The following is a 25,327-nucleotide window of genomic DNA, read 5'->3' on the forward strand; positions in this document are numbered from 1 at the left end:
ATTGAACCCTGGGTGACACCTCTAGTGACAGGACTCCAACTAGACCCTGTGCCAATGATTACAAAGTCTATCCCAGTTGTGAAAAGTGTGCTGCTACTTCTGCAGAAAGAATAGTTTTGCCACAGCGGGTATAATCAAATTCTATTAGTTTTTTCAAAAGGACAAATCACGTTCACGTAATCAACAAATTAGGAATGTAGCCAAGAACTCTGATCAAAGATGAGGGCAGTACCATTAAAGAAAAAAGGTGTGTAAAGGATCTTTTTCCTCATTTACCCCATTGCTTGAAGTAATGGATGAGGGCATTATGTAAAGCACTTCACAAATTGATCCAGAATATAGCAGCTTGGTTCTTCCCACAAAGTGGTCTTTAAAAGTCCTCTCATACTAAAAAATATATGTTCTAACTCTGGTTTAGATTCCTACTCATGGAAAGCAGATGCAATGTGTTTGATACCTTTCACTTCCTTATCAGAAATCACATCACATACTCATATTAACAGTGCACAGTTAATCTCTAGTGCACAGGTATTTCTTCCCATGTCATTTGTAACCAAAAACACCTATGGAAAAATTTTTCTCTGTTACTTTTTGCACTCTAAATGGCACTCTGTTTCCTTCTGCCAGATCACCAAAATCTTCAGCATCTTCTATGCTAACTTCAACCTTACCTGTGTTCACAATGCCCCTCAGCCTCATACCAGCAGCAAAATACATTAGCACACCTTAACTTTTGGTCTCAAGATCATTAGTGAAAATAAGACTGGTCCCCAAATCTTTCTTCCTCCTGTCAAAAGTCATAGTCTATGGCACTTAAAAAAGGAAGACAATTATGATGTGAGGTGAGGGAGATTGACCCATCCTACCTGTGAGTAGATATCATCTTCCACATCTGTTAAATGAGAAGCAATGTTTTCACACATAAGTTCCAACTATGAAATCTATTCCTTGTGTCTCTCAGTGTCTTGGCATGCTGAAACCACGAAGAAAAGAGGAGACTGGCCACAGCACACCAGGTAAATCTTGTAAACCTCACAGTGCCTTCTTGTTCCAGAGCTGTAAATTAATGTAATCATGCTTGTTCATGTGCATAAATGTGCTAGAGAAAAATAAGGGATGCACTTTGGACTACACAGGGTACTTTTCACTGGCCAGTGGATTCCAGTGTGTGTATCTGAAACTGCAGTGGAAAAGGAACTGTTTTTCCTACTAGTGTCTACACTTTCTTCTCAAGCTTTTTGAGGAGTAAGCTTTTTTATTGAAAATCGTAGATAGAGGTCCATGCCATTGTGCAGCTTCAAGTTTTTGCTTGCAAATCGATATTTTGCAGATTACATGCACACAACTGCACTATGCTGTAGGAACATAATATAAGAGGGGAAAAAAACATGTGCTTTTTGTACACTCAAAATTAATAATATGTACCCCCACTCAACCAACTTCAATATATGGACACACCCATTAACAAATTGATTTGTAATCTAAAGGAATTATTTCAAATGATGAGTGTCAAGAGGTTTTGTTTAACAAAGACAATAAATACCACAGGCATGTTATGAATTTATTCAAGCCTTGGAAATAGTACCTCGAAGCTGTTGTCCCACCAGGAATACCTACATTCCATGAAACACCTAACACACGGCATATTTCAAAAACATCCTGGGTTCATTATATAATAAAGTCTGGTTTGTTTTTTTTTTTTTTTAATCCCCAGCCTTTCTTCTATTAAAGCAGAAATGTGTCTCATATCAAATCAAGGGTTTTGTATATGTCTGGGCTAGAGTTTTTGTATAGTGGGTGTAAATAGCTCCCATTTTTTTCTGAAAAGCTGTCTCTTATTGAACTTCTCTGTGCACTTTTCTGCAATTTTATCCCAGCACAAGCTAGCCAAGGTCAGACAAGGTCAACTTGGGAAGGAACAGCCATTAAGGTAAACTTGCCCAGTGGAGAAAGCAGTGCTGGTAATTCTAGATGGGATAGACTTTTTTTTGACATGGTTCTGATAGAGCAAGTGAATCAAAGCAGTGAGAAAAGTCAATGAACTTAGAGGACTCAGAATATTTGGAAAACAAGGGAGGTTTGATCACTTGTGGTAATAAAAATGCCCTGGGTGTGTAGAGGGGGCAGTGATGATTTAGTGTGAGCAATAACATACTTCCTGCCCCATGATCCTAGCAGTGCTGCACAGCTCATAACCACTCATGAGTCACTACCTCCATTCTAGTGCATTTTTTTCTTTTCCAGTAAAGCTCCCAGGTCTGTCCTGAAACTGCTGTGTAGCAATGCAAAGACCTATGAACACAGTTGCCACATACCACATCTGCAGCTACACCCAGCAAAAGATAACATGGTCTCTGCATGTTCCCTCCAGCCTGTCAGCACTCAAATACCATTTGTGCTGGTATGGGGTGAAAAGTAATAACAAAATATGGGATGTTATGAGAAACACATTAGCCGTTTTATGTCGAAAGTATAATACAGTATGTATTTTAAATTATAAAACCATTCCATCATGTATATACAGTCTCTCTTTCTCTCTACTTCTGCTGCTGCTGCTATTCAGTTTAGTCTAAATCATGAAAATCTGAAATCAGATTCTTGTTTACTGCTGCCTTCTCCTCCCCCCCCTCCCATTTTTCTCTCTAAGCTTCTTGAAAACATTCAGTTACCCAGCCCTGGAGGTGAAACTACTCAGAGAACTTCAAGGTTATGAAATGCAAAAGCTTGGCTTTTATTTGTTTCACAGTCAGCGAAAGAAGTGCACAGGATGAAAACCTCTGTTGTGCAGCTCTGCTATCACATAAAGGAAGCTTTAATTGAGTTTAAAAAGCAAGAGTATTTTTACATAATTAGGAAAAACAAAAACCCCCACAACAATGTTGAACAAATAGTGGTGGTTTTTACATAAATACAGTAGAAAGTTTTTAAAAAAAGGCAAAGAAAGCACTCAATGGCCAAAGCAGATTAAAAACATTCAGGGTGTTACTGCTATGTTTGATAGAAAAGCAAAACCATTGGTGAGAATTAAGTACTCACTGCAGAGAGGAAGAAACATTTGAAGTTATCAAAGAGAAAAGTCTTGATGTCAAAAAGAAAGAGGAATCTTGGTATAAAGGATGGTTAAGGCTTTTGCTGTGGAATGAACTGAATTTTGAAAAGTCACCCAAAAGAGGTAGAGAACAAACTAAGAAGTTCAAGAGCTAATAGCTGTACAAAAAATTAAAAATATTAATGATTATAATGAAAATAAATAATTTATAGGATCTGAGCCATAGATAGAAATTTTTTAGGGACCTGAACTTAGAGATCTGAGGTGCTTTGTCTTGACTTGCTTGTTAAGTCATTAGGACTCCCACTTTCCTTTATAAAGGAAACTTGTAGCAGTTAGCTCAAACATTGCAGAAGAAACTAAAATAAAAACTCAGTTTTTCCCTTTGCTTGGGTTGTGCCTGAAAAACAATACATATTTATGTGTGCGGAGTTGTCAACACGTTACACAGCACTTGTAAGTGCTATCCATATTCAGCGATACGGTTGCACAATTATAAAGCACACGTGCTTGCCTCTCTCTCGGAGATGTACAATAGGAAGCTGTTTGAAATACTGCCACAGCTATTGCACCCAAGTGCATTTTTATGCAGCCCTCTTTGTCAGCAATTTGTCCTTGTGCTCTAATAGTGACAACAATTAGGTGCACTGAGGTGTGCCAGAAGTTATACACCTCCAGACAAACTGGAGATGGAGTCAGAGCCTGTGGGGCCTGATCCCCACAAAACACCTACAAGGTGACCTTAGCTTCTGTGGGGAGGGCTGGGGGCACTCAGTTCTCCGAGGGCTGGAAACACATTAGGCACTTTAAATGCCCACAGGCAGTCCTGTTGCAGACTTATTACTCGTAGCTGCCACCTTACACCCCAACTTCCCCGAGTAACGCTGCTTTTGGTCCCCACGTGTGGGCTGCCTCTGCTTTAGCTGCAGAAGCTGCTGGCAGCACAAACTGGTCCTGGGGAGCACAGCCCGTCTCCAGAGGCAGCTGCCACGGACTCCCATGGCACAGGCAGGAAATGATAAAGATCTGTTTGGGGCAGATGTTCCAGCTGCTGCTCTTAGACGTGGGTGCAGGACCTGAACTGCCCCAGACAGCTGAGTTTGGGCCTAGTAAAAATCAAAGCACAAACTACAGTGACAGTCAAACTTACGACAGGGATGATATAAATTGGCTGCCAGCAATTTCAGAGGACTGGACTGGAGCCAGGATACATTAAAATATTTGTAGTAGCCCCAGAAAAAAAGCAAACTGACTTCCAGAAAGGGGCCATGTATTTATGTTTGTGTATGTTGTGGTATACATGTGGGTTCATTTTTAGTGAAATCATGTACTTCCATCATTTCCTTGACTGCTTGATTTTGGGAGGATTTCCTGATAATTTGTGCCAAATGAAATTTCCTTTAGTTATCTCCCTTCTGTATCTTCTGATAACTTGCCCTGTTTTCTAGCTCCAGTCATGGCTGATGCAACTAGATTAAGCTTCCAAAATTACATTGCAGTGAATCAAAGCTAGAGAAAATAGCAAGGAAGAATTAAATATTGTCCCTGTGCTGTGCTTCAGCCTAGCTGAATCCAAATCACTGAAAAAGTAGAGTTCTCAGAAAGCCATTCTTAGGCTGGGCAGGGGAAATGCCATCTTCCCAACAGGTAGTGGTTTTGGTCAGAGCGGAAAGAAGAAGTCTATTTTGAGGCAGTCTGTTTTCTTTACATTCCTAAATAGACGGAAGAGGGAAGCTTTGAAAAGCACTGGAAAAGTCATGACTGCCAGCCCAGAAATGCTCAGGAGAGGAACCGCACTTGAGTCTTCTATGGGAAATACAGAAGAATGCCATGGAGGTGAAGAAAAGAGCTCAGACTTCACCTAGTTAATTCTAACCAGATTTGGATTGTGTTTATGTCTAGCAAGGAAATTAGTTTTCTTGCATTAAACGACTGGGCTGGTGGCTGATTCAGAAAACACTGACATGGCTAAACCTTTCCATCCATATGGTCATACACAATGTATTGTGGAGACATGGTAATGAGCTCTAGGGGAATTAATTCAATCACCAGAAGCAGCATTCCCACCTCAGGACTATTCTCCTCCAAGCAGCCAGCCTTTCTGGCAAAAAAGGTCTTTTCCTTCTGCTGTTTGGTGCAGGTTCAGAGCATGCCCAAAACATCCTTTTATCATTGCCTCAGGCTGCAACACAATCCTGAACTTCTTGCATTGATTGCTGTAGGGAAATATGTTTTTCTGTCCATGCTCTTACCCAACAAACTTCTAGGCAGACATAGGAGTGATGGGAAGCTGTACTTCCCTGGAAAGCCATGGCATAACTTTGCCTACAGGTTGCTGCTTGGTGCCAGCCCAGTCTGGTGTGACCATCAAACAGTTATATGCAGACAATCTGGAGCTTAAGGTTACTGAACTGGTGTTAACACCCATTGTCAGTGCTATTATTGGATCCTGTCCATGTGGCTATTATTGGCTTAAGGATTTAGATTATGCACTTTAAAATACCTTAGGGAAAGAGTGGAGAGAGGTTAGCAGAGAAATCAATTGCTGAAGGGGATGTGAAATCTTTACTTCTGGTGGCTCTTAAGAACGGGCTTCATGAATGCCTTTCAAGGGCAACTTAGGTGTAGTGGGTTCAGTCTAGATGACCTCTTGAGATGCCACAGCAAGTAAGTCATCAGCAAACATTTCTTTGGAAGAACAACAGCCGATTTTGACTAAGCCAACACACTCATTCAGAGCCTAAGCAATAAGCTGGTTACATCTGTCTGAAAACTCCTCACAGGTACATGGAGAGTCTGTGAGGCATTCTTGCCTGCTCCTGACAAGCCACCTCTCCTCAGGGCACCAGCGTGGGCATAAGGAAATGGCAGAGTCAAGGGCTCTGAGGAGGATTATCCCAACTTTGCTTCAGCTCCCTAGACAGCTTTGTCTGAGCAGGAAAGTTCCTCCACATGTTCTGAAAGGTTTAAAAAGGAGAAAAGCTTTAAAAAGGTTTAAATGGTTTTCTCCCTCTGCTGAGAGTTAACTGCTGTGCAGTGGTATCATGTGAGGGATGTCTGAGGTGTCTCTGCCTATCTGGGCTGTCTTTGGTCTGTGGGTAAGTTTAGACAGGATGATGCCCAGCAACTATCTGAAGCCTTAAACTCAATTTTCTCTAAATTTTACACTCCTATCAGGAAATAAATCCTTCTTTGATTGGGGGTAGAATTGAAAAGCTGGCAGGTCACTGTCTTCATTGCTGTTTCTGCAGATACAAATTCACTCAGTTACAGCGTAACTGTGAGTGACACAGAGGGCATCACAGGCCAGAGCCCAGTTCAAAAGTGAAAGAATCACATAACTCATGGTAAGAGTGACAATAGGCAGGATCTCACTGTTGATGTGCTCGGAGAAGATAGAGGCAACAGAGTGGCAAATACTTGCTTTATCTTGGCTGCAATACTGATAAGGCCTTCCTGTAGCTCCTTTCCTACATAACTGCATTATTCACTTAATACTGACCACTGCTTAGGTAATATCACTCTTTCTGCTTTTTCTAATGAAGGAAAACATTTTTGCTTTCATTATCTTATGACCAACAGAGTTAACAAGCCTGTTCAACTGCAGTAAATCCTCCTTCTGTTTTGTGGGGCATCTAGTACAGCTTTTGGCAGTGACAGCAACAGCAATGGTTCTCCATATGGCCAAGCCTTTCTTGCCACCTGTACCGTAGGAGCGCATTTGTCTGACATAGCATCCTGGTGAGCTTTCAGCAAAAATACAGTCACATCACACCGTGTCCAGGTTTGGTTTGGCTCACTAACAACCAGCCGTTTCCAAACAGTTTCTCTTCATCCAGAGCCAGACTGGACTTCATAAAAGTGCTCTTGGTAAAAGCAAATAAAAAATGCTTAATAAAATGCTTTGTGTATATCTCATGTACTCCTGATTAACTACCAGGTAAGAGGACCCTTAGAACCATTCAGTTACAGTTTCCTATTGTCCCGTGACAGAAGCTACAGATGGTTTATGTGCATTTGTTGTTTTATTGAGTGAATTTGATGTATTTCTAGAAAAGAGCAGATAGCAAAGTCTTGATTTGAGCTTTCCTGCAATTCCAGTTTATTCACAACTGGGATTCTGATCCACACTTTGCTCGAGGCTTCTCAACTATGAAATGTTCTTAGATCAGTTGGGCACCTTAGCAATTGTTATTGACTAATTTCTTCTTTTCCAGTCCATTCCACTTCTATCAATGTACTGAGTCAATTTCCACTCCAGTCCACTAACTTCACAAGAGAAATAACACTCATGAACAAGCTCATACCTTGTTCCAAATTGGGAGCAAAGTGGGACAATAGAATAACACTGAACTTGCATGGGTTGGATGGCAGAAGAGAAGCTGACTGTGAAAAGGTAAATTTAGACAGGCACAGTTCTTTAAAATAACATTTGGCAATTAAACTACATTTGTTTTAATGCACTTTTAAAAGAAATCAAGAGAAACATACAGTAGTACGCAAAGAATATGAGGAAAGGAGAGAGTTTCGGGACTGAATGTAGGTCAACAGGCCAAGGAAAATGAAGAAAAGTGGTGTCAGTAGTGGCCACTTACATAAATATTTTTTTCTTATGACAACACATCCTGGTGGATCACATCACTTCAAAAGCTTGAAATGCCAAAAAGTTTTAGTTATTTCCCATGACCTAGCTTACAGTGGATCTGAAACTAATGTTCCACATGCCAATGCACCACAATGCAGTTTGGCAGTATGAAACACTATTACAAGTGAAAGCAGCAGTTGGTGAAGTGTAACAGCTGCTCAGATATTCTATTTGAAGATTCATTATTAACTCTTCTACATTAAAGACATTGGTCAAGTTGGATAGTTTTATTGGTGTATCTTTCGCATCTTTTCAAATCCAGCAAGTCTGGTGGAAAATATATGAGTCTGAAGAGTGCAATATGTCTCTACGAAATTAGAACCCATTTCTTCTCCATGTTTTCCCTCCCCCAAATTTGTGCCATGTTTTGCCTCATCAAAAAAAAGGGGACAGTGATCATTATCCAGTTCCTTCTTGTCAGGCCAGATCTATGCTGATCATCAATTCAGAGTTTTATGGCAAGACATTAATGTAAAATCCCTTAGAATAATTTTCTCTGATTCAGACTCAAAACTAAAGAAGACTCAATTTATATGAAGAGAGGAAATTAAGAGATCTCCTGCAGCACATAGATGGGTTGTGCATTTTTGGAGGAATATTTGCAGGTATTTAAAGGGGTTTATGCTTTCTGTTTGCTTATTGGAATATTAGCTTTAATATTTGACAGCTTTACGTTTTCTTACAGTGACTTGGTCTCAAAGTTGTCTCAGAAAGTCTCATAGGCAGGAAGCACCTCTGAAAATTTCACACTTGTGTATGTTGTAGTGACAAATATGTTATAAATTTCACTATGTGGAGACCTTAATCAGGCAGCACTTTTGCATCTCTAAATTCCTCCTAATTTCTGATACAAATGGAATAGGTCTTCTCCTCAGTTAGCCTCTCAACATTTCTTACTCCCACCAAGCTTTTATTGTCATTCTTCTCTCTTCAACATGATACACATATTTAGCCCAGCTTGGTAGCATTTCTGTCGGATTGAGAAAAGTCTGACACCATCTTTGGCTTTCCTAATTGAGCCAAAGAAACCCAGCATGCCAGGTACTTCTCAGAGTAGAGGATTTTCTCTGCTTCCAGGATTAGACCACGACAATCTCAGCAGCCACAAATCGTATCTGCAATTGGTATATAAAAATCTATCATGGAAAGCTGCATGCTGGAGAGTAGTTTTTGTCTCCATGTGCCATATGTTTAAGTGAAAGAGTGTGACAATCACAGCAGCACACTGTCCAGAAGTCATAAGCAGTTAACAAAATGCAACATGATTGTTGGCAGGCCTGCTGGTCTGGGTCATGCAGCCAAAGCTGGATTTATAAAACACGGTAAACAGGATGGCAAGACAGGAAAGGCAGTTGGCATATGAAACCATGCAGCAGCCTGACAGGAATGCTCTGAAACTGCCTCCCAGTTTCCAGGGTTTCATATTACCATTTCTTTCTGCCTGTCTGGCCCAGATGAGGACCTGTCCTTCCACAAGAGCATAGCTCTTGAAAAGCAAGTTTAGACACGGATACTCCAAGGTTTTACTCAGGAGAGTAATCTCCCATATCTGAGGGTCATCAAGGATGTTGCAGTTAGACTTCTGTGCTAGAAGTAAGCTCAAATGTTTCACAGTAGAGAGAAAAAGGGGTTTACAGCCACTTGGAGCCACTTCCCAATTCGGAGTGCTGGGCCACATTTTCATGTGTGGCACATGGTGGCACAGACACGTTAGCTGCACCATCCCCCATCCTGTTCATGCTGTGTTGTCCCTGCAGAAGAGAGGGTCTGTCTTCTCATGCTGGGCAAAAAGTGCATTTGATGGGGCTCTGATCTCTGCCAAATAAAAAAAATAAAATTAAAAAAAAAATTAAAAAAAAGGAGTGGATTGGGTGTTTTATGCAGGAAGGAGGGAGTTGTTTGCACTCAGGCAGCAATTATACCCTGAAATCCAGAGGCTGACGGTTGCTGCTCCAGGGCAGCTGACTGCTTCCTGCAGCTGGCTGCTTAATACTGCAAAGGTGATGAAACCTGAAGGGAGCCACTGAATAGGTGGTAATTATGACTGACACAATGACGGCTTGTGCAGACATGTAACTGTGAAACAAAACACCACAGTTAGCTAACAAGAGATCGGTATAAGTTTTTTCACTGGCACTGTGTCTCCTGTCTGACACTTCTGAAATTGGAGGGAAAAAAAGCATTGTGTGCTTCAGCATTCAGAGACAGAATAGGACAGACGAGCTGAGGGTGGAAAGCCAACATCTGTCCCTTTCAGGATGATTATAGCAGATTCTGTTTTCATGTTGATTTCTGAAAACCTGTTTTTCTTACTTGCAGTTTTTTCCTTCATAAATGTCTCTTTTGGGTTGTGTCCCTGTGATATGATTGACTACACTACATCTCCATCTCTCTCAAACACAGAATCATTTGAAGAGTTTCAAATAACTGTAACAGGGCATTTGTGGATCCAATTCCATGTTATTATTCTCTTTCTTTTTTTTATGTAGGGGATAAGAGAGGCTTTCTTGATTTATAAAATCATGCTTTTATACAGACGGCTAAGGAAACGACACTGGGACATCCTGTTCAATCAGCACATCTTTGGAACTTCCTAAAGTGTTAATGCACAAAAAAAGTCTTTTCCCTGCCCAGTAAGAATATCTGAGATAAATCAGAAATCTTCTAGGTTTCTATAATAATAGTCGTAGCTAGGAAACAGGAGGATAAGGACTCAAATTCCTTACTAACAGCATAAGAACTGATCTATACTCCTTCTTTCTTTCCCTTTCTTTGAAGTGGAACATGAAAACACTCTGGCACAAGACCTGCTTTTAATCCCACACGAATCTAGTGTCCAGAGTTCACAGCTGAGATGGGAATTAGGTAGAGGAGGAACCTGTACCAGATGAGAGCCCTAAGAGCACACATGCTAAGGATGGCAGAAGAAATTATTTCTGTCACCTCAGTGTGAAAAAGAGACAAAAAAATCCACTCTGTTGTTGGAAATCTTATGCAGTGGAAGTTTTTTCAGAAGTAGTAATTCTACAAAAGATGTCAATCTCAATTGATCTATACTTTTTAATGAAAACCTTTTTTTTCTGAAATTTTCCAGCTGTTTGCTGATTCTGCCAACAGTGGATTTTCTATCCATGGAAACTCAATGGCATAGTCTTCACTAATATACTCTTCTGGAATTACCCAATTTATAAACCCATTACATCTCCTTTTCATCTTTGGAGAATTTCTTATACAGGAAAGTGGAAAGTCTTTGCTTCACCCAGCTGCCATGACATTCCTTGGGAAGAACCTCCTAATCCCCACACCCACCAGTCAGAATGTGGGCAAAAACACCCTGACAAACACTCCAGCAAACATATAAAAATCATCCATTTTACTTGTGGCCTTTACAGATGATTTTATTTCTTCCTGTCCCACTCATGAAATTTTTCTATGGTGTTTAACTTTATAGCTCAATGACCATACCTTTTAATCTCTGCTGAAAGAAGCTGTGATGCAAAGTTAGCATAATGTAGCTTGCACAAAAGTGAATGGAAAATACTTAATTTTTATGCAACTGCAAATTATTGTCCAATGGCCAGTGGTTTTGTCTGTGCAGTTTGTCCCTTATTCAGGAGACATACACATGTTCCAGATTTGGGGCTAATAACTGCTAATAACTATAGGGACAAACTGAAGAAAAACTGAAATCCAATTAATATTTCTTCAATTATTTCACTGTGTTGCAACAATACGATTCATTCACCTTTGTTTCTGAGGCCAGAGAGTGGCCTATGGAAAGGAGCTGCTGTATAAATAAACATATAGAATTGTGTTTGTGTCCCTTCCCAGTGGCATATACCAGCTTTGGTTACCAGCCACTTATTTCTCCTACAGTGCAAAACACTGAAACTGAGAATTAGATAAAAGCAAGTTTTCCTTTTCTGGATTTTAATAGAGAAAAAAATAGTGAGTGTGCCTTTAGGGCTGCTTTATTTTACTTTTGATTCAGTTCTTACCTAGATGTTGTTTAAATGCATTAGGCTGTCACTCCATCTACTCTAGCATGCTGTCTTGGGCAGTGGCCAGCGCTTTCCCAGAAGAGCTTTACATGCCTGAAGGAGAAAGGGATGGTAGGAAAATAGCAAGGTGTATGATCAGTAAGAGGAAAGAGACACATCTGAAGTTATTTCCTCTTACTCACAGCTCTCCTTATATCACCTGGAGCAATAAATAATATAGCAGGTGCATATAGTGTAGCCCCACAACATGCAGATCACTGGAAATGCAATGCCATGAGGGAGATATTGGGATATGTCTGCATAATAGTTTTAGAACCATGGAGTAAGCCTGCACATTTGAAAAGGCAGGAAAATCTGCTGTTCTAGATTGTCCTTCACCATGCCTAAGAGAACCAAGGAACAGTGATATTAGGAGCTTTAGCTCTGTTTCAGAGAATCCAGGTCTGAGGTCTACTTTCTGTCATCCAGTGATAGCCATGGCTACAGCATCAGTACTCATCACACATTCCACAGTACAAATAACTAGAGATTTATAGAGTAACTGAGGTGTGAAGTGCCCCCCAGAGGCCTGTGCTTGTCTTCTGATCAAAGTAGGGCCAATTTCAAAAGGTAGAGGTAACATTAAAAATTGGGTAATTACTTGTATCCTGTCTCATACAGTGAACACATCACCAGAAATCAACCTTACCATGCCTAGGGAGAGGTAAGAGGGTCAACATGGAACACCTTGAGGACCAGGGGTCTACTGTAATAGACTACATAGATTGGACATAAAAGTATGAAAGAGCTTCATGAGTTTAAATATCACTCACATCTCCAAATGGAAGGACAAAGAGACATGGCTGTCACAGAAGTTGTACAGAAAACACTAAAAACAACAAAGGTGGACTTTTGTCACACTGTGACATGAAATAACTCACAGAAGCAGGCTAGATGTAAAAGGAAAGAAAAAGAACCCAAAAAAGCAAACTTTATTTTCTGACTCCAGTATATATACAATAGCAAAAATGACAGTGGATTGGAGGGTGAAATTCCCACCTCTCCAACCACATTGGTCAAACCAACAGTCCATCAATGCTCTCCACCCACAAAGAAGAATGCAAAACAATCATTATTTACATGAACAGTGTGAGAAAATTCAGTTGAAATATGTAAATATCAGAAGGCAATGAAACTTTTAGAAGAACTTGAAAACGTTCAAAAGAACAGGGTGACAGATTTTCCTTTTTTTTTTTTTTAATTTCTGTACATTTCAGATGGATTTTGATTTCATTATCAAATCCTTCAATATAAACATCTAGCCTTGAATTTCTTTCCCTCTTTTTTAATAAATGTAAAACTAGATTGTTACATAACCCTAAAATTCCAGATTATTTGGCGTTTATATGTATAATCTGCACAGATAAAGTGTCAGAGTTCACAAATTAATCACCAGACGTTAGTGACATGTGAAACTGGGCAGGGAATCCTAACAGGCCCCCAGGAGGGTGTCTAGGGAGACACTTTGTAGAAATCTGTGCTGACTTTCTATAAAAAGAGTGCAGTGTAGTTAATTTTAACCACATATTATGCCTAATTAACTCATTATGCAAATATGTACATAATGAGCCACTATCATCCAAGGGCCCAAAAAATCCAGCAACCGTGTTCTGAAAGGTCATATCCTAAACCTTTAATACAGAGAGTGAGAGAAAAGGAAAAAGAGTCAGGAGAATGAATAAAGCTCAAATAAAGGGCTTTACTTCTGGAAAGAACAGCAGGATCTTTTCAAAACATAAACACTTACCTTTTTTAAGAAAATAAATATGTAGTCTGTTCTGACTCTACAGCTGTGCTGGTTCTGTCTCTTTTTTTCCCACGCCTACTCATTTCCTTTCATCTCTCTCCTCCAGTCCTCTCTTTCAATGTTTTCAGCATGCTTTTTTGTTCCACTTTCTGGGGCAGCTGAAGCCCCAAAGACCTTGAAAGAAGTATGATGGAGAGCTGTAGACCAAAGAGGGATCAGAGTTGCAGAAAGCAGAGGTGGGCTGCCAGCACATGGGTGTACAACAAGGATGGAAGTGGGGAGGGTTGTTTGGGGTTTCTCCCTGGCAAGAACTTACCAAAAAGCAAGGTCTTACTGGGAGAAAGAAAAAAAAGCATTCTGACTTCCTCTGCATTCATCCCAGCAAGAAAGTACTAGAGCATTGAAAAAGTTGATCACAACAGTGCCAGCTCATCAGTCCAGGGAATGCATTGGAAAATCATGTCCAGCAAACAAAAATTATTTCCCTAAATGGACACACAAGCACATCTCCTGCTCAATTTTAATGGGGAGGGTCTTCCTTTTTTTTTACAGACATAGGGCACTGTGACCTCTGCTTTGTTTCCTTGGGGTTAAACTACCAGCTAAAAACATCCAACCCTTTCTGCTTGTCATTTCTTCCTCTTGCTTTGAGGAATGAGAACCAGGATGGACAGCCCAGATGTGTGACATCCAGGAGTTCTTACGTGGGCACCAAACCCTGCTACCAGCCTTATTTTGCTGCCTTGGACACCAGTGAGCAGCCCTTCAAGTCCTTTATTCCACAGCCCCCTCCAGCTTTGGCACTGTTCAGTGTTTTCTGTGCAATATTTCCAGTTACCTTACGCATTTTGCCCCAAACCTCTCAAGCATGTAATAAATGTTGAGTATCCTACTTTGCAGTCTAACCAGAATCATGATGATAATGTTTTATCTGCCCAAGGAAGCTTGTCTGGCATCATATACCATCCAAACAAGATTTTGAATTGTATTTCCATTGGAGATGATACTATCACACTTTCCGTACTTACAGATATAGGCCCAAGTCTTATCTGCCAGATCCATCTGTGATTCCCGCTCCTGTTTCTCTGTATATTTATGTTCATATGCTCCCTCTGCATTCCTCAGAGCACAATAAATCCTGCCTGCCAACCCCTTCGTCACCTCTGCCTCAAAACGGATTGCTTCAAGGTCAAGCAGTTCCCTTGTAATGTACAGTTTAACCTGATTTGTGGAGGCAAAGCTTTGAAATTTTTAAAATAAGGCTAAGGTAAAGTAAAGCTTGCAAATGAAACTCTGATAGCAAGCTGGAGTATTTCCCTCTCCAAAGAGTTCGAGCAGAGGGCACTGTGCCATCTGAAGCCGTAGGAGCTGGAATTAAGTTATTTATTACACAGAAGATATGCATCAAGTAGAAAACAAATGCTGAAAACAGAAAGTGATCAAACTCCCATACACGAGCAGGAGAAAGACTGAGGGAAAAATTCTCTCCAAGGCTGTCTGAAAATTCACACCAATTAATACCAGCACTAGAGCACTTTTCAAAACTTTCTTTGAAAAAACTAAAAGGACAAATTTGGAGTGGAAAGTAATTTCAGGGTATAAAAATTTTCTGTAGTGCTTTGTCAGTTTTCACCTGGTTTTGGCTACAATGTAAGTGGTGCTCCACTGTTAAGAGGTGGGCTATTTTTTTGAGACAGCAGTAGCAATGGAGATCTGAGACAAAATATTAATATGGGGTTTTAAGATGTGGAGGTAAAAGACAAATGTGATCACATAGGTAGTGTATGCACATTGACCTTCTGTACTTCATTGCCAAGGGTGGATGCTTTATGCTTAAAATAACAGTGTGGTAAACATGTGAAGTGTGGTAGCCCCTATAGGAAAGAACGACTAATATGTAATCCTATAGCATTGGTCAGTAAGATTTCAGTTGTACTACAGATTTTTAAAATAGTATATTATTAGAATTGTTACAAAATCCAAATAGTAAAAACCCTTTGGCCTGACCTCCTAGAGCCTTGAGAATAGCTTAAAAATATGCTTTTATTAAAAAAAATGTTGTATTATGCTTAGACTCCTTTTGAACCCTAAAAGAGCCTAAGTTTTAGCTTTGCTCTGTACAATGAAAACCTTTGTTTTTTAATAGAAGCTGCAATTTTCATGTACTCACCTGACTCCAGGAGTAAATCTTTAAAAAACAAATAAATTTCCAACGATCATGAGAAAGGGTATAAACACACATCAGGAATAAGCTGAAAAGACTTCATAAAGAAGGCATATATTCCAGCAAGTTCCACTTAGCACTGGCGAAATGGATTAAAAACTGTCAGTCAACTAAAAATCTAGTAACAGATGCCCATGCTGTATATATACTTTTTTTTAAATTTTATTTTATTGAATAGTTGCAATAACAGTTTATTTATAGGAAACTGCTATTACAAGAATATGAGATTGTGCTATTACACCCCCACATGCAGACCAGTCTTCTATATGGAAATTTGATAATGACAAGAATCATTTATTTTAGAGATTGGGGAATAACAAAAAGACATGGACTTTTTGTGTTGTTGTTGCCAAAAAAACAAACAAACAAAAAAAACCCACCTATTTGATTTTTCTTTTTAATTAATATAGAACATAAGGACATTTCTTTAACAAGAAGCAGAATTTAAAGTCTAAGAAGAGACCATAGGAAGAAAAAAAAAAAAGCAAAGCACATGTGAAGATTGTACTAAACTCTTTTTTCTTTGCTGCTTTTTATTTCTTCCTTGCAAAGAAAAAGCATTTGAAACTTTGCAGAAGTAAAAAAGAGACAAATCAAATATCCTGGTAATTTTCAAATTTTCAGGTTTGCTACCCTTCCTTACACATTTCACAAAATGTAGCATGGTATTTACCAATATGATAAAAAAGCACCTAAAACTAACATTGCACTGTGTTAGGAAAACTGCCCAGAAGAGCTAGTATCGAAATATCATGTAAAATTCATGTGGTAAGAAAAATTCCATTCAGACTGAGTCACAGAGCCTCATACTGTATTTGTAAAATTCTCAAACATGATATGAGAGCATTATTGCCTTCAGGCTTGTTATTTCATCCCCTGGACACACAGAGAAGCATATCATCCTTTCATAGGATTGATCAGCAAATATCCTCCAGAGCACTTAGATAAGAAGGCATTCCCTTCTGCTAGCTGTAAGTTTTTGCTGTGTTGCATTTATTACTGTGGTGTGAAAATCTCCCACTGAGTGCAATACCTTTAAACACTTCTCTGGGTTTTTTTGTTGTTGTGAGGCATTTTGCCAAGTGGTGTGTTGTGTTATTTACCTTGGAAAAGAATTGTTGCAGCATAATTTATTTTGGTCTGGGCAGAAATTAGCTATGGAAGAAGTTCTGAGACCTGTTTTCTCATTACCAGCAGGTCTTCCATCTGCTTAATTAGAAGTGCAAATATTTGGAAATCTGAAATCTTGCAGCAATGTCTCAGATAGCATTTCTTTGTTGCAAGATCTGAAAAGTGATCACTGATAATTGTTGATTGTGCTCTGTATGACTGTAATTACATGGCATTGATCTGATGTTCAGACACCACAGTGATGAGCTTAATACAAGAACCTAAATAGACTAGATACAATTAGACCAATAATCACCGAGAAGAGGTAGTTTAAAAGGGCAGGGGGAAATCACAAACAAATGTGAATGACTGAAAGGGGAAAAAAAAAACCAGAACAAAACTAAACCCACAAAAAACCTGCTGAATATTTTATCCAGCAAAGTCTGTTCAGTCATTTAAGCTGCTGATCAAATGCCAGTTACCTCTTTTTATGACCAAGAAAAAAAAAAAAAATCTATTTAATCCTTGCCTGCCTGGAAAAATAAAGAGGCTGCAGCAAACCTTCTCTGAGCTAGGGAAGCATCAGGCTGTCTGCAGGCATGGGCGGCTGGCCAGGTACCTCAAGGATTGTCCCTAAATACCAAGGGACTATCAGATCAGCCGGCTAGGGAGGTGAGAAAGCAAGAGACAAAAGTGAGAAGGGAGAATTCATTTCCACAAGAATGTCTGCTTGGCACTGTATAAAGTACTTTCACATTAGCATTTAGCACACCAGCCACACAGCTGTAAAAGGGTAGAAACCTGAGAAGGAAATGAGATAAAAGGGGAATATTGCTTCTTAAGTGGGCTGTGAACTTTCTTGCTCTAATTGATCTCTTACCATCCCACGCAAAGAAAAGCAAGTGGCACGTTCTGCAGATGGATCATTACTACCTTATACACAGGAAAACCTTTCTACCCCTCCCCACAATTGCTGAAAATCGGGTTCACTCACAGGCCAGCACGGGCATACCTATTCTTGTTTTTAGGGAAAGGGGACACCAGTGCTGATGGCATGGTGACAAAATAGCCACCTGGCATGTGGGCTAGCCACATGGCTAATGCCTCCGCATCTTCCTCTCATATTGTACCATAAGGGAAGGAACAACTTTAGCTCAGCTGATGAGAAAGAAAAGCTTTTTTATTCAAATTCTTTCTCCAGAATCATCGGATCAGTGCATTCAAACCCCTCCAATCCAATGCAAACCAGTATCTGGCCCTCAAGGATCTCAGAAAACTCCCCAAACAATTATTCATGGTAAGAGTAAAGGAAGAGATGAAGGAGACTAGAGGTGAAGAGGAATGATGTGGCTGTGGCTGCAAAAGCTGAGAGAAGGACTTTAAGAAGGCATAGGCTGGGGAAAGGGAGGTTACACTTCTGTCAGAGGAGATGAAATTGCTGGGAAAATAAACAACCTTTCAGGCAGGAGGCTCTTTGCATCACTCTTGAGAAATGTTGAAGGAGTATTTTATCCCTGCATTGGCAAAGTGTTACGAAACAAAGTGGTCAAGAATTTGGACTTGGTGCCAGAAATGCTGATTTAGCTCCCTTCTGAGAAGCTGTCCCACTAGAGAAGGATCCAAACCTTCATGGAGCTATGTGGAGGCAGATGAAGGCCAGGGAAGGCAGTATCACTCCAGTCAGCTCACAAAAGCATACTCTGTGGAGCGTTTTTGTCAAATCAAAAGCATACCCACTTTCTACAATTTAAATTCACAAACAACTTAAAAGAATTGTTCAGTAAATAATTTCACATAGCAAGTGAATCTGAAAAAACAGCAATCTGTTTTAGAGTAATTTGTGAAGAGTTAAGAGGAAAATTTTGTTGAATAAATTATCCATTATAAATTATTCTCCACCTGTGATTCCAACCATCCTGCTTCAGTTTCTGCTGTTACTTTCTCCCTGTTCTAAAGCACAGGGAATATTCAACTTTCATGTGCTCAACAGTAGGCTGAATACAAAACTGTATAAATAATACAAACTCAGGTCGTATTTTGTTCAGTTCTCAGTGCTTTTTACTCCCCATTCCAACGTTTTTCTATTTTTTTTTTTCTTTTGGCAGGTTTAAATTCACGACCTCTGTCTCAGCACATATGTTATAAAGCAAGGAAAAGAGTATAATGAAGAGTAAGAATTAATAGATCCTAACACTGACAACATGCAGCACTTTTCATTTGTGGATTTTCAGTGATTTGCAAAGGCAGATGCATTTTATTATGCCCAGCTTCACAGATGGAGAATCTAAGGCACTGCACATATGTATATAACAAAATCTTCCACTCACTTCAAATCCACCTCATTTTTGCCCAGGGAGGTTAATGGTGTGAGAAAGGTGACAGCTCTGCCATTGTGCAGAGCTCAGGGCAGAGGCAGCTGGGGTAGCTCTGAACAGGCAGCACCAGAGCCATGTCAACCTGCTGCTGCACCTGTGCTTGTTAGAAGCACCACTAATTAGCTTGACAGAGCAACATGCTGCCATGCCTATATTGCTTCCAGGACCCAATTAGTATCTCTGCGAGGTACAACACTAGACAACGTAGACACGCAGCCTGTTCAGAGCTGCTCTGATACCGCCAACCAGGATCAGCATTCATGGCCAGCCATGCCCAAGGTAGGCCATCAGTAAGGCCATGTAGATCCTAAGCCTCCCAACATTTGCTCTTGAGTTCAATTCACTGGATTATGAAGTTTTCTCCACCTCAAAGGCATGATATAGCACATAGAAAAGTACTCCTTTATTTTTTTTTAACTCAAACAATAATCATAATCTCTGCAAATATACCCCACAAGGCAGTGTGTTTGCTGTGGATGGGTTTACACACTTCACTTCAGTCACTTAATTTATCCCAAGTGTACCTTAGTAATCTGCAGTGAGCTGATATGGAAATATGTCAGCTGAACCCAGCAAGCATAAAATCCCCTTTTCTTGCCACCTTTTCATAGTGCAATGAAAAAATAGGTTTCTATGGCTGTTTGGGAAAAGGATTCTGCAAGATGTACCTGGGTAAATCATACTCGCTGATAAGAAACATTACATCAGCATTACCTGAAGAGCCAAGTTTGGGATGAGACCATGGATGTTCACTGATTATGAACTGGAGAAGCTCTTGGGATTTTACTGATGGGGTTTGCCTACCCTCACTTCCTGCTTTTTGTGTGGTGTCCCGAGAACAAATACTCTCATGACCAGAACTGATCCCAGCTTTCAGAAGAACATGGACTGGAGTCTCTCTGACTTCTTCAAGAGTAAAGTCAGTAATTCTCCAGCTTACTGATCCCTAAAGCTGTGTTTGTTTCAGGGCAGGCAACCCACACAGACTCCATGCACCACTAAGCCCATGATATAAAAGTGAAATTTGCCAGGGCAGAGTCATGGCAATTCATTTTTTCTGTTTTTCTAACTACCCAGACACATGTGAGGGCCAGCTTTTGATTCCCCAAGCTGCTGATCTTTACTACAGTCTAGAAGAGACTAGGGACAATCCAAGGATCACACCAGACAGAGAGGGCTGGGGGCTGTGTTGCACCCCAAATGGCAGTGGGGATTTCAGCTTCATTGTCCTCGATGGTCTGCTTTCCCCTTCAGCTAGGAAATTCCATGGAGGAGAGGCCCTGTGTTACCCGTGTGATGGAGGTCTCATGCAAACTCAGCTCTTGGGCTGCTCAGGAACTGAGCAGTGTGGTTTTCACTTACCTCTCTTTATTACCTCTCCATTTAGACTTCCAGTGAGCTGGTGTTCTGGATGGCTGCTGTCTAATATATGAAATATCTAAATAGAAATCTTAGAATCATAGAATGGCTTGGGTTGGAAGGGAAGTTAAAGATCATTTTGTTCCCAGATGTGGGCAAGAACAAATTCTAATGGAGCTCCATCCAACCTGAACTTGAATACTTCCAGAGATGGGGCATCCACAGGTTCTCCAGGCAAATTGTGCCAGTGCCTTGCCACCCTCACAGTAAAGAACTTCTTCCTAATATCTAATTGGATATGTTTTCTTCTCTTTAAATTGTCTTTATGGGGAAAAAAAAAAAACGCAGAAAACAAAACAGCAAGGACTTGAAAGAGATCCAAGTACTTATTCAGTGTTCTACTGGAATCTTATAAGCCATTTCTGATAGAGAAAATAAACTTTCAAGTAATTAGATTGCAAATGCACTTCTCTATCATTTTCAGGCTAAACATTGTAAGTGAACTTACACTAACATTGTGTTGACAATTTGGCGTCTTAACATGTGTTTTTACTATTTACAAAAGCCTTTTCTCTTCACCTTTTAGAAATCTTCTCTTGATACCATTTCCTTTTCTAATTACAATCCCATTTCCTTAGTAAGTCCTTGAAAAAGCTTCCCCCATGCTGCTAATCATCTCTCCAGTTATAATCTTCAAAATTATATTCTGTTCAGTTTTCAGTTTGGCAGTGTCCAAGGACAGATCTCCATGTGGTTAGCAACCTTTTATTTGCTGCCAGTTATGACTGAGGTTTTTGCTTCTTCTCTTTTGGGGCTTCACTGGTGTGCTTGATGCTGTCTAAAACATCCTTCTTCAGCACACTCCTGTTAGGCAGGTGTTTGCTTTATTGCACACTCCTGGATTTTCATTTTTTGCTGGGTGTAAATTCATCATGTATAGAATCCTATAATCCAGCCTTTTCTCTTTATTTCCTTCATATTTTTTCAAGGCAGAAAGAGTATTTTATTTTCAACTTGACGCAACTACAAGAAAATCCTTTTCAAGACTAAAATTTCTGCTGAAAATTAGGGTAGCAACACTAAAATTAACTAACTGCTCTGACTTTATCTGCATAGGTTCTTGGTACTGTTAATATCATATGGAAACACTCAGCTTCCTGATGCATTTAAAAGGAGAGTTCCTGTGTAGTCACCCCTAGGATGTCATGGGATTGGTGACAGGGCTATCTCCTGAGCAGTTCTTGTTGCTGGATCACTTTCTTCAAGCCCATGAATAGAATCAGAAGCCTCTGGCAGATCTCTACATCCCCCATGGTGGCAGGGTACCTACCAGATAGGTGTGACACAAAACATATTGTGACTAGTGAGTCCTACAGAACTTGCCTGTGGCTTTAGAGAGAAATTTTGGGCCACAACTGAAATAGGAAGAGGCAGAGCTTTTGGCAAATACATAGGAACAGAATTTCTCCCTTTCTCCCACCTCACCAAGTTGTAATTTCAAGCAGCATTTCTTTGCCCAGACATTTTTAAGTACCTTTTGCCTGTTTCAGAGATATAGGGGAAAAAAAAAAAAAAAAAAAAGAAGAAGAACGATGGACAGAAAATTAACTGTCTCTTTTCTCCAGCCACTTAAAAACAAATTTCCAAGATGACTTTTTTCATTTACTTCCCCCAGGAAGACAGACATTGCTGTGCCAGCTTCCTGGGAGTCACAGAATAGAGAGCAGGGAGCAGACACTCCCTAAATGTCTCAGACCATAACATTTGTGGGGCAGTTCAGCTCCTTGGCTGCTGGCCACAAAGTCAGAGCTCTGTCCAATTCCATCCTGTCACAGGTGGACTAACCTGCTTGGGTCCAGGGCAGGATAGATGTGCCTGCTGTTGTCATGTAACACTCATGCTTACACAATGCCTAAAGCCCCGTCGGCAATATGCAGATAATCTTGTCCCAGGGGACAAAAGGCATTATCAAACATTTGCTATTTCATATGTATAAATACATTTGACAACTTTAGAACTGTGCGAGCAAGTAAGTGTCTGAAGTAGAGGGCAAATTCATAGCAATTTTCTCTCCTTGAGTATCTTCCCCTGGGAGGGAACTTTTTGAGAGGCTGTGTTCATTTTCCTGTGACTACAGAGAACAATAGAAACCAGAATGATCTTTACAGAGCCCCCGCCTCTGTGGTGTTAGTTAGCATGCAGAGAGCTGCTCTGTGGACAGGAGAAAGACATACATAAAGGGTCCAAGGAATGCTCCTGCTTTGCTCTTCTGAAATCACTGTTTAGAGCAAGGTACAGCACAGTAGGACTGAAGATGCCAAATACAGCCCTTTCATGTATCTTTTAGCAGCAAGGACACAGATGTGCCTCTGCTCCCCTCCATGACTGAATTATGATTTCAAAAATTTTCAAGTGAGGGCTGGAATATCTCCATCTTGAACTGTAGAAAAAAGTTGCAAAGTTTGTTTGTCACATTCAGAAGAAAAGGGAATAGAGGTATGTGATGCCACCTTCTCTTTGTTTTGTGGTACCTTTGTAATTTAATTGGACACACAGGGAACCATTTTATGGCTACACTATTTGTCACAGTGAGAGTTGCTTTTCAGAGATCCCAGCACTGGAGAAATATTGGGGTTTTTTGGTTTTGCTTTTTTTTTGTTTGTTTGTTTGTTTTGTTTTGTTTTGTTTTTGTTGTTGTGGTTTTTGTTGTTGTTGTTGTTTGTGTGTGAAGAATAGATGTGTTCACTTCCTTTTCTTGGAAAAAAAGCATGGAAACTATCCCACTGTGATGAGGGGGTCCGCTTTGGTCAAAGCAGAATGACTCCAAGCACTGAGGGTTAATCTAGCATCTCATGTAGGTTAAATTCTTTTTAAAGGGTAGGATGTCATTAAAACACATTAATAAACTTAAAACTATGGCAGAAAGAAATGGAAATTACCTCATTCCTTGCAAAAAAACATCCTTGAAATTTGTCCACCATTGTTTGTAGGTGCTATCAGGAAATACCACATTGGGCATCCTACTTCGATTTAAACCAGAAGAGTAATACAGGTAAAACAAAATAAATAGATACACAGACAGATATCTGTATTTATGTATATGCACACATACACACTAAATGACTCATACACAAAAACTGTGCCCAACAGACTAGGTTTTTTGTTGAGTTACTGAATGCTTCCCAGCACTGCTATGTCATCTTCATAGGAAAAGTTTGCTTAGCTCCAACAAGCACCACATAAGTTCACTTATTTTTCCTTTCTCTGATTAGAAATTACAAATTGCACCCCAAGCTGCAAATCAGTTAAAAAAAAAAAAAAAGTGCAATACCTATATGAAGAGCTGTGGCTACTCTTATTTGTCATATTTTAAAGAAAAAGCAATGCTACTAAAAAATTATTCTGTTTGTTTGCCATGATATAGAGTGGTTTTTTTTTTATATTATCAATCAGGAAAGTCAGGAAAGTACGTTTTTTCTCTTCCTACATCTCTGTAAATCAGAAGCAATGCCAGCACAACTAGGAGGTTAAAACCTGCCTGACAAAAGAGCAAAATCAGTTTATTTGAAGGCAAAACACCAATGACTACAGATGTTCCATGGCTAAAAGAGACAGAGACACTGGGAAAATTCTGTGCTCTTTTCCACCCACAAAATGCAGACACTTTCTTTTCTGGGTTTATTTTTCCCCCACTATTTTACCTAAGCTGTCAATTCTGTTAAACTGTTCATTGTGAAAGTTAAGCTGTCTCTAGAGATGCATCCAGACTGCTGCCTTCTACAAGTTTCCTAAAGATAAAAAGAAAGCTATGGGTACAGATTACTAATGCCTTCCAACCTCACAACAGTTGTTCCAAAACACAAAGGGTCGCCTGACTTGCTTTTAGTCACGTCCTTGCCACTTCTCAAGGACCTGGAGTTTAACTTTGCTGGATTTAAGCCCAGCACAGATTGACAGTAAAATCCCCACAATTTCCCTCAAAATTTCCCCCAAAATTACCCTTTCTTGAAATATGTTTTGAGCTCTTTGTTCTACCCACCCCCTTCTCTCAGAGCATGGAGTGCATTTCTGCAAATCTGCTCACTCCAGATTTCCTGGTCACATATCAGCTGAAGTCCAGGGCAGGTTTTTCATCTTCTCCCACCCAGAAGATCACTGTGGTTTTGATACCCCTCTGCCCAATGTAAACCTGAAAAACATATAATTAAAGTTAGTTTTTCCTGCTATTAATAATCTCATTGCAAATTAACAGTCATAATTATAGCAGTACATGCATAGCCATTCAGTCAGAGCTTATATTATGATTAGTCTTTTCCAAGACTATTAAAAGGGTCTGTGTCTGCATCTTTCACTTTCTCTCTCAAGTTATAGGCAGGTAAAAACCTCCATTCTTAATCAAAGAATGTTACACTCAAAACTCATCAAGGATAAGTTGCTTTCATTTTTTTCTCATTTCCAAAGGAACAAAAAAACAAAACAACAAGAAGACTACTTAAAGTAAAAAACATACATCTGCAGGTATAAATCAATATCTGAGCTGGCGTCCTTTAGCTGATGATTCTTTGAGACATTACATGATTCTTTACTCCCTATGTATGTTTCTGTTGTCTCCAGTCCAATGATGTTGTCTGGCTCATGGGCTCCTTTTTACTTGTATTTAAGATTTAGTGTCCATCTCTTCAGAGAAGAGAAGTACCTGCCTCTTCTTTGTCCAACAGGTCAGTGCTTGCTCATCACAGAGAAGAGCAAATCCTCATAAAAGCAGTGCTTTTTGACAT

At 39.9% G+C, this 25,327-nt stretch overlaps 1 long non-coding RNA gene across 4 annotated transcripts; it reads right to left on the minus strand.

The window, feature by feature from the left end:
• Positions 1–695: 695 nt before the first annotated feature.
• Positions 696–24,715, minus strand: LOC137470880 (uncharacterized). Of its 4 annotated transcripts, XR_010997286.1 has the most exons (4): positions 24,589–24,715; positions 13,482–13,655; positions 11,693–11,788; positions 702–1,056 (listed from the first exon to the last, which is right to left on the minus strand). It is a non-coding gene; the product is annotated as an uncharacterized lncRNA (long non-coding RNA). The 4 variants fall into 4 exon arrangements; XR_010997285.1 differs by lacking the exon at positions 24,589–24,715 and having other exon boundaries at positions 696–1,056; positions 13,482–14,956; XR_010997287.1 differs by lacking the exons at positions 702–1,056; positions 24,589–24,715 and adding an exon at positions 6,058–6,915 and having other exon boundaries at positions 13,482–14,956.
• Between the last annotated feature and the right edge of the window lie 612 nt (positions 24,716–25,327).

This window comes from Anomalospiza imberbis, chromosome 3 (assembly GCF_031753505.1).
Source record: "Anomalospiza imberbis isolate Cuckoo-Finch-1a 21T00152 chromosome 3, ASM3175350v1, whole genome shotgun sequence".
Lineage (NCBI taxonomy): Eukaryota > Metazoa > Chordata > Aves > Passeriformes > Viduidae > Anomalospiza > Anomalospiza imberbis.